This window comes from Alligator sinensis, unplaced genomic scaffold (genome assembly GCF_000455745.1).
Source record: "Alligator sinensis unplaced genomic scaffold, ASM45574v1 scaffold1075_1, whole genome shotgun sequence".
Taxonomy (NCBI): Eukaryota; Metazoa; Chordata; order Crocodylia; family Alligatoridae; genus Alligator; species Alligator sinensis.
The window spans coordinates 1,272,614-1,281,974 of NW_005842277.1; the positions used below are offsets into that span (position 1 = coordinate 1,272,614).

General features: G+C 46.7%; 1 protein-coding gene across 2 annotated transcripts in view; it reads right to left on the minus strand.

Moving 5' to 3' along the window:
* Positions 1–9,361, minus strand: part of LOC102380336 (protocadherin-11 X-linked-like) — a 611,220-nt gene that overhangs the window by 182,449 nt on the left and 419,410 nt on the right. The gene's annotated exons all lie outside the window — the stretch shown is intronic.

Here is a 9,361-nt window from a genome sequence, read left to right on the forward strand (position 1 = left end):
TCCACTGAGTCTCTTTCTCCTGCTGCCATTGTGAGTGCATGTGTGCGTGTGTGTGTGAACCAATAACTTGATGGGGCTGTGTAGTGTGTTGTCTGTGTAATAAAACTTTTATTTGGACCCCTAAGTTGGATTTTGCTTTACTATGGTTTGCCCCTGCTCCAATCTCTGCTCCTTGCCCCTCTAACTTCTGTCTCATTTCTCCCTCTCCTGCTTCTGGTTCACTGCTGCCTTTCAGTCTCTCCTGCAGCTTTTCCTGTGATTTTCTGCTGTCTGTCTCTCTGTTTTCAGGCTTCCCCTGCACCTTCTGTAGTCATCCCCCACTTTCCCAGCTCCTCGTGGCTGTCCTGCAGTTTTCTCCAGAAGCTGGAGCCTTTCTTCAGTTCCCAGCACTAGTCCCTGCACAGCGGGTACCCTAACACCCACATTTTCCCTTAGTGCCATTTTCCCTCTCCCCACCTACCTTTTCAGCTCCCCCATAGCTCTGGCTCCAGTCCCAGCCTCTGTGCCAGCATCGCTCCCCTGTTCTGTAGGCTTTGGGCGTTGTCTTTTAATCAATTAAGATCCATTAACCTAAAGTTACCCCCAAGCCTCAGTTCTTCAGCCCAGGCCCCTCTAGTCTACCAGTTCTAATCCTGGTCCTGGTGACTTTCACTCCCAGCAACTTTCACTCCCTACACTTCTACTTTCTTACCTTAACCTTACCCCAGGTACCCCAAGCACACACATACACACTGTACCATCCAAGTTAGGAGCTTACCTATGTGTATGTGTAGGTGGGTTGTGTGTGTGTGTGTGTGGCATTGTGTGCACGATATATGAATTAGTGATCTGTGTCTAACTTTTGGGGTATATAGTGTATGTGCTTGAATTGGTGATAGGTATGCATGTGCCTAGGCTGATTTGGATGTGTATGTGCCTGAGCTGGTATTGTGTGTGTGTATGCACCTAACTGATTTGTGAGTTTGTATATGTGCAATTGTGTCACCCTCCTGTCTAACAGCGCTATATTGAGATCCTGAGAGTTGGCCTGACCCCACAGGGCAACAAAACGAGCTACCATGTTACATAGCTAAGCAGGTAATGACATTTTCTCTAATATAACTTTCACTGCCTATCCATCAGATAGGCACCTTATCAACTTCTCCATAGAGATTCATTCTGTTTCATCTGTGTAGGACATTAACTCTCCATCAGCTCAGAGTTTGCTTCCTACCTGCCCTCCAAATGCTAAATCACCTATAACATAATAAGGAATGCATAATCTTCAGCTAAACAATAATTACCGACATAAAATGAAAGCCCTTTTGCAGGAGAGTATTATATAAATCAAATAAATAAACAAATGCATTTGCAGTGCAACATCTAACAGGCGATCCACAAATGTTTAGGGTAAGCAGGTGGTAAAAATGTCTTCATAGGTTATTTCAAACATTTGATCAAGATTTATTGATCAAGTAGTCCATGTGCAGATAAGTGAGCATGTGCCTGTTGCAGTGTCTCAGAGCAGTTTGAGATGCCATAGGGGACATGCTAGGAACAAAAAAATGTATGCAGTGTGGACTCCCAGTTTTATACTGGGAAATCTTGGTATCTGCCTGAGACCTGGGGGCTCCATGTAACACATGGCTCTAGCCTGGCCCACTGGTGTGTGCCTTCAACCAGGACTGGGCCAGCTCTTGCTGCCACCTGGGGCTCCCAGCACTGCAGGCAGGAGCAATGCACCATCAGGCCAGGCTGGCTCCTGCCTCCATGTGCCCCACACACCATTGGGCCCACCCAGACTGGGCCAGTTCCATGGAGCCAAGAGCCAGCCTAAAGGTGTGTGGCTTCTGGCTGCAGTGCCGGGAGCCCGAGATACCAGGAAGAACAGTACAGGCTGGGGCTTGGGCACAGGTGTAGGGAGCAGAACAGTAAGGGCTAGCATTGCTGAGAGCCACAAAGCAGCAGGTGAGACAGCTGCAGCTGGACTCATGTCCTAGTGCTGGGACAGAGCTGCTGCTGGGAAGGAGCTAGAGGGGGGCACGCAGGGGCTGTGGGTCAGGAGTGAGGAGTATTGGCAGGGCTGTGGATTGGGAGTGAGTGTCAAGGGTTTGGCAGAGGCAGGGCATTGGCATCCCAGTGTTGCTCAGTGCCCCACATCCTGGTGAGTGAAGGGGACAGGGCAGGTTTGATTTTTCTATGATAAAAAAAACAAAAGCAAATGCCAAAGTGTATAGATATTTAGAATTCATTCTATTATGATGATAGAGGCACTGGCAGGCTTCCAAATTGCTTTAAAATTGTAAATACATCAAAACATTGCCCAATCAATCTCTCTCTATATAGTGGTGTTTCACTTTAATCACAAAAGAATATGGATTTGGGGTATTTTAATGAGAGATTTTGAGTTTTTCATTTTCATCAGAGAATTAGCAATTTTTAAACAGGGAACACCAGGTTCCCTGCTGGTGAGGCAAGTGGCAGGACCCAGGCAGAGGAGCCTACCCAGTGCCAGCACTGGGGAGCCAGCTGGAGGGAAGACAACATGAATGACCTCCTAGCCATTTGGGGCCAGGAGGACACACTTTGAAAGTTCAGAGCCAAGCAGGCCACCGCAACGAGCACATCTTCCAGATGATATCTATCCAGATGGCAAAGTGGGCATACCAGAAGATATGACAGCAGTGCCACACAGAGGCCAACTGTGCGGCCATGGCCCACTGACAGCTGGCCCAGAGGTGCAGGAGGCTGTGCTGCAGTGCCATACCACATCCCAGGTACCTGTGCAGGTCCCATCTGGGGCTGCCAGGTGCACAGCCATGGGACCTCAGGTCCAACGGGGAAGATGCTGTTGCAGGTAGCAGCAGGTCACACCCAGGCAGCAGTCCCCACTGCCAGAATATTGCAGTGGGTAGACAGTGCAGGGTCTACTCTAGGTTAGGGATGCTTCAGCAGTTCAGCTGGCACAAGGTTCTAGTGCCCCCAGATACTAACTGGCTAGGCCTCAGAAGCTCTTGAGGGCAAGTAGCCCTGAGCTGCTTACCAGGGCAGCTTTTTGGCCCCAGCCTCTAGCTCCCCCTGGCTGAAGATCTGGGAAGAGATGGGCAGGGTTAGTTTAACCCAGTGGCACAATTTGCCACACGCCAAAGTGCATGTGAGGCACAAATCTCTGGCACAAATTTGTGTCACTGCTATTAGAGCGGCTACAAGCGCATGTGCCTATACATGTGAACCTGCCCATAGAGTGAATGAATTAAGGTAACAGGCATGAACCCTCCAGCAAAATTATTAAGAGCCATTTGAGTTTGAGAAGCTCCAATAGTATTATTTACTATTTATCTTGTGATAGTAGGTAGTAATCCCAGTTATGGGACCTGAATGATGTCTATGACTTGTGCTAGTCCTCCACACCTAGTTGGATAAACCCTAGGCAAACAAACCCGTACTAAGACTCTTAAACTTTTTGACTTTGGTGAATTTAATCATCTAGATATTCTAGCCCAGTAAGCTCAGAAAAAATGAACAAGGATAAAAGAATCTTAAGATGCAAAGTCAGCTGTTCAACTGAACAAAAATTGTAATGTAACACCCACTTAAATAGAAAAGCAATGCAGTAAGATATGAGTGCCATTCTTCCTTTTTATAACTGCCCTCATTCTGCCAAAAAACCCGAGTCTTTAACACTCTTGAAACAAGCTGAAGGTGGTACCTGCTGCTACCATTACAAGTACTAATCAAGGAAGTACAGAATACTTAACAAATAAAAACCCCTCAGCTTTCTATGTTGGACTTTAAGGAGTTCAGCATGTCCCTCCCTCCCCCCAGGGTATAATTACTAGAAAGATGAAAAAGCTGTTGAATTAAATACCTAATGACTGATTTTTCTATGTGAATTAATTAAGAATTAAGTTTTAAATATGTTTTGGATTTTGAAGAAAAATTGCTAATCTGACAAGGGACCCTTCCAGAGCTTCCAAATCTATCATCCTCTTTATACAGGAACAGTAAGGAAGCCTTGATACTTAAGTTTATAAGGATAAAAAGGTAGGTTTAACCCACAAATGCTGTAATTTTCATAAGTTAAACAATTAATAAGAGACTTAGGGAATGATTTTTTAAAATTTCCAATCAGTTAATCAAGCATAGTAATAGTAGTTTAAATAAGATGATATTTTGTAGTACAGTCTACAGCAGTAATTCTACAGCAGGGTGCCATGAGGTCATTAAGTATAGCATGGGGTGCCACACAGCGTTAGCACCATTAGGTGTGCTGATACCTATACATGATTCACAAGATAAACCCAGAGATTTCAAATAAAAATATATACTGTCAAAAACATTCTGACCTGTTGTGTTGTTCATGAGTTCTTCACAACAGAAGAATTGGCCTATTAGTTTTCTGTAGTCAAAAATAGTGAAAACTAAGGGCTGACATTTTCCAAGGGGTGCCTTGAGTCTAGTAAGGTTGCCTTGAGGCTTAAGGTTGAGAACTACTGTTCTACAGAGAAGGAAAATTGTAAAAATAATCTTTAGACTGGTGACTTAGATCTGGGACAGAAGTTCAATATACTAATTTAACCTAAAAAAGTTAAGTCTGATACTATATCTATCCAGGTGTATTTTAACCAGTTTTGGTCATTTTGAAAGTGGTTTATGCACACTGAACTTCTCTTGTATTACAGATTTGAACCAGTTTCTGATCACGTACATTGACTTTTGTGTAATTTCTGTCCCTAGCCTTAAGGACCAAGTATAACGATAGCGCTAATAAACATTTAGCTCAGCCCTACCAAGGAACTTGTAGCAGTGTTCTCTCATTTAAAAATGAAACAAAGGTAACTTAGAATAAGGAACAGGTTATGATACGCAATAACTCTGTGGACTTCCAAAAGCCAAGTGCAGATGTTCATGTGAGCATTTGTGCAACTGAAATCGATCATTCAGACCAGTACATACACAAATCAGGTGACTGACCCTAACCTGATTCAACTGCTTTAAACTAGGCTCATCGGGGGAAAGGGAGGATGAGGACGGAGGGAGCCACAGAACACTGAACCAAGAGACGCCCACAAGAACAGCCCAGCCAAGTCAAGCGATGAGCACAAGAAATACCCAGGTAAGAGACAGGGTCCCAGATAGTCCTGGGATTAGGGGGGTGGTGCATACACTTTCAGGAGGCTTTAAATGCCTCTACACTAATGCTCGTAGTATGGGGAACAAGCAGGAGGAACTTGCTCTCCTGCTAGCTAACACAAACCCAGACATAGTGGGGCTCACTGAAACTTGGTGAGATCCAATGCACGATTGTGTAGTAAACATCAAGGGCTATAGACTGTACAGGAGGGATAGAACAGGGAGGAAAGATGGGGGCAGGGCACTCTATGTCAAAGAGCAATACACATCCTCAACAAACAGCACTGGGTCAGAGGAGGGGCAGATTGAAGTGCTCTGGGTCAGAATAGAAGGGGGTCAGGGGGAAAGCGACTTCACTGGGGGGGGTCTACTACAAGCCACCCAACCAGGGGGAAGAGCTGGACCAGGAATTCTCAGGTCAGCTCGCGGAGGCAGTGAAGTCAAGGGACACGGTCATCATGGGAGACCTAAACTACCCAGACACCTGCTGGGAAGAGCAGTCAGCCAGGTCTGACCACTCATGTAGGCTCCTAGCCAAGTTACAGGACCTCCACTTAACCCGGAAGGTACACATTCCTTCCAGGGGAAATGCCTTGTTGGACCTGGTCGTGGCCACGGGCAATGACCTGGTGAGAGAACTGTGGGTTCTCAACCACCTGGGCGATAGCAATCATTGCCTACTGGAATTCACCATCCAGCTCAAGGTGTCAAAGGCAGGACTTCAGGAGGGCTGATTTCAATGTAGTAAGGAGACTAGTCAGGGAGGCACTGAGCTCCTGGAGGGGAGGGGAGTTGGGAGTCCAGGAAGAGTGGACCATCGTCTCCTTAAGGAGACGATCCTCCAAGCCCAAAGGGTGACAAACCAAATGCGGATCAAAGGGGGCAAGAGTGCTCAAAAGCCCACATGGCTCACCAAAAGCATCCAGGAATATCTCAAAGCTAAAAAGGAGGCGTACACCCAATGGAAGGGAGGGGCCATCACCAAGGAGGCTTATTCCTCCATTGCTCAAGATTGTAGGGGGCTGTTAGGAAGGCTTAAGTGGAGACAGAACTGGGACCAGCGACCCAGATCAAAGATAACAACAAGTCCTTTTTTAAATACATAGGGGGTAAAAAGAAGGTACTGGGCAACATGAAGCCTCTGCAGGACAAATTAGGAAATCTGGAGGTCACACCAGATGACAAAGCTAATCTCTTTAACAATTTTTTTAAATCCATTTTTCTAAGCAGGGACCGGGTCATCCCCCACACTGGAATCCCAGATGGACCCAGGGGAGGCGCAGCCAGGCGCAAGGTCAGTGAGGACCTAGTCAGGGAACTTCTGGTGGGACTAGATGTGTTCAAATCAGCAGGTCCTGATGATCTCCACCCCAGAGTGCTTAGGGAATTAGCAGAGGTCATTGTGGCACAGCTTTATGAGCACTCATGGTGCTCTGGTGATATGCCAGAGGACTGGAAAAGGGCCAATGTGGTCCCCATTTTCAAAAAAGGGATGAAGGAGGACCCAGGAAACTATAGGCCTGTTAGTCTTACCTCGGTCCTGGGGAAGCTCTTTGAGAAAATTATCTAAGAGCACATCTGCAAGGGACCAGCAGGGGAGATTATGCTTAGGGGCAACCAACATGGGTTCATTAGGGGCAGGTCCTGTCAGACCAACCTAGTGGCCTTCTACGACCAGGTCACAAAATCCTTAGACGCATGTGTCGAGGTGGATGTAGTCTTTCTGGACTTCAGGAAGGCCTTCGACACTCTCTCACCCCATTCTCGTTAAAAAATTAGGCAACTGTGGTGTCAATGCCTACACAGTCAGATGGGTCACAATTTGGCTGGAGGGCCGCACCCAGAGAGTGGTGGTGGATTGGTAATTTTTGACCTGGAGGGATATGGGAAGTGGGATACCCCAGGGCTCGTTCCTCGGGCCCTTACTGTTCAACCTCTTCATCAGCGACTTGGAAGAGGAGGGGGTGAAAAGCACCTTGTTCAAATTCGTGGATGACACTAAGATGTGGAGAGAAGTGGGTGTGCTACAGGAGAGGGACAGGCTGCAACTAGATCTGGACAGGTTACAGGTGTGGGCGGATGAGAACAGGATGCGTTTCAACACTGACAAGTGCAGGGTATTGCACCTGGGGAGGAAGAACCAGCAACATACCTACAGGCTGGGGAACTCCCTTCTCATCAGCACAGAGACAGAAAAGGATCTTGGAGTCATTATTGATTCCAAGATGAACACGGGTCACCAATGCGAGGATGTGGTCAGCAAGGCTAACCACACCTTGTCATGCATCCACAGATGCATCATGAGAAGGTCCAAGGAAGTGATCCTCCCCCTCTATGCAACATTGGTTAGGCCGCAGTTGGAGTACTGTGTCCAGTTCTGGGCGCTGCCACTTCAGGAGGGATGTGGCCAGCATTGAGAGGGTACAGAGGAGGGCCACTCGCATGATCAGGGGGCAGCAAGGCAGGCCCTACGGGGGAGGCTACGGGACCTGAACCTGTTCAACCTCCACAAGAGAAGGCTGAGAGGGGGGCTGGTGGCTGTCTATAAACTGGGCAAAGGGAACCAGCAGGCAATGGGAGAGTCTGAGTCTCTGTTCCCCCAAGCACTACTGGGAGTAACAAGAAATAACAGCCATAAGTTGACTGAGTAGATTCAAGCTAGATATAAGGAGGCACTGCTTCACAGTCTGGGAGGCTAGAATCTGGAACCAACTTCCAAGGGAAGTAGTGCTCGCTTCTACCCTGAGGGTCTTCAAAAGGAGGCTAGATAATCACCTAGCCAGGGTCATCTGACCCCAGCATTCTTTCCTGCCTATGGTAGGGGGTCAGACTTGATGATCTGCTCAGGTCCCTTCTGACCCTACCAACTATGAAACTATGAAACTTAAAAATCAAGTTTCTGTAAACATGGTACCCCATTTCATTCTCTCCTTGAAACAAAGCACCAAAATGCTGGAATAGGACATATCTACCAACAATCAAACCTGCTTTAAAACTGTGAAAGAAATAGGTTATGCTTACAATTGTTTTGGGAAAGCAACACTTGAGCAGCTCTCAAACATGGCTCAAAGCTATAAAAAGCATAGGATTATAGTGGTCTCCTAGCGTGTCACACTGACACTTTCAATATTCACCTAACTCAGGTACAAAACATCATAAATCATAAAAATATAGAAAGGTCATACCAGATGTCACCTAAGCCATCCCTGTTCACTGAGGAAGGATCAAGAAAAACGTAGACCATCCCTAAGAGATGTTTATCTAACTTGCTCTTAAAAACTTCAAAGGATAGAGTGAAAAGGGATAATTCACAGCTTCCTCAGGTAACCTTTCAAGTACTTAACTATCTTTACTGTAAGAAACCTTTTCCAATATCTAACTTAACTCTATCTTGTTGCCAATTAAAGTCATGCTTCTTGTCCTACCTTTTTAGTGATGAAGAGCCACCATCTATTCTAATTCATTTATATACTGGGATATTACTATCATGTTCCCTCTCAATCCAGACTACACAAACACACTCTTTTTAATCTTTTCTCATAGGTTTTCATAGATTTCATATATTTCATAGACATTAGGGCTGGAAGGGACCCCAGAAGATCATCGAGTCCAGCCCCCTGCCCAAAGGGCAGGAAGTCAGCTGGGTTCATAGGATCCCAGCAAGATAAGCATCCGGTTTGCTCCTGAAGGTGTTCAATGTAGGTGCTTGAACCACCTCCGGTGGCAGGCTGTTCCAGACCTTGGGGACTCAGACAGTAAAGAAATTCTTCCTTATGTCCAGCCTGAAACGGTCTTGTAGTAGTTTATGACCATTCGACCTAGTCGTCATCCCTTGGGGCGCTCTGGGAAACAAACGTTCCCCCGGATACTGGTGGTCACCCCTGATAAACTTGTAGGTGGCCATCAGATCACCCCTGAGCCTGTGCTTTTCCAGGCTAAAGAGCCCCAGGGCTCTCAGCCTGTCATCGTAGGGTCTGCTTCCCTGACCTCTGATCATGCGCGTGGCTCTTCTCTGGACTCTCTCAAGCTTCTCCACATCCTTTTTGAATTGTGGAGCCCAAAACTGGATGCAGTACTCCAGCTGTGGCCTCACTAAGGCCGAGTACAAGGGGAGAATGACGTCCCGGGATTTACTTGAGAAGCATCTATGGATGCAAGCCAGCGTTTTGGTCACTTTACTAGCCGCAGCATCGCACTGCAGGATCATGTTCATCTTGTGGTCAATGATGACCCCCAAGTCTCTTTCTTC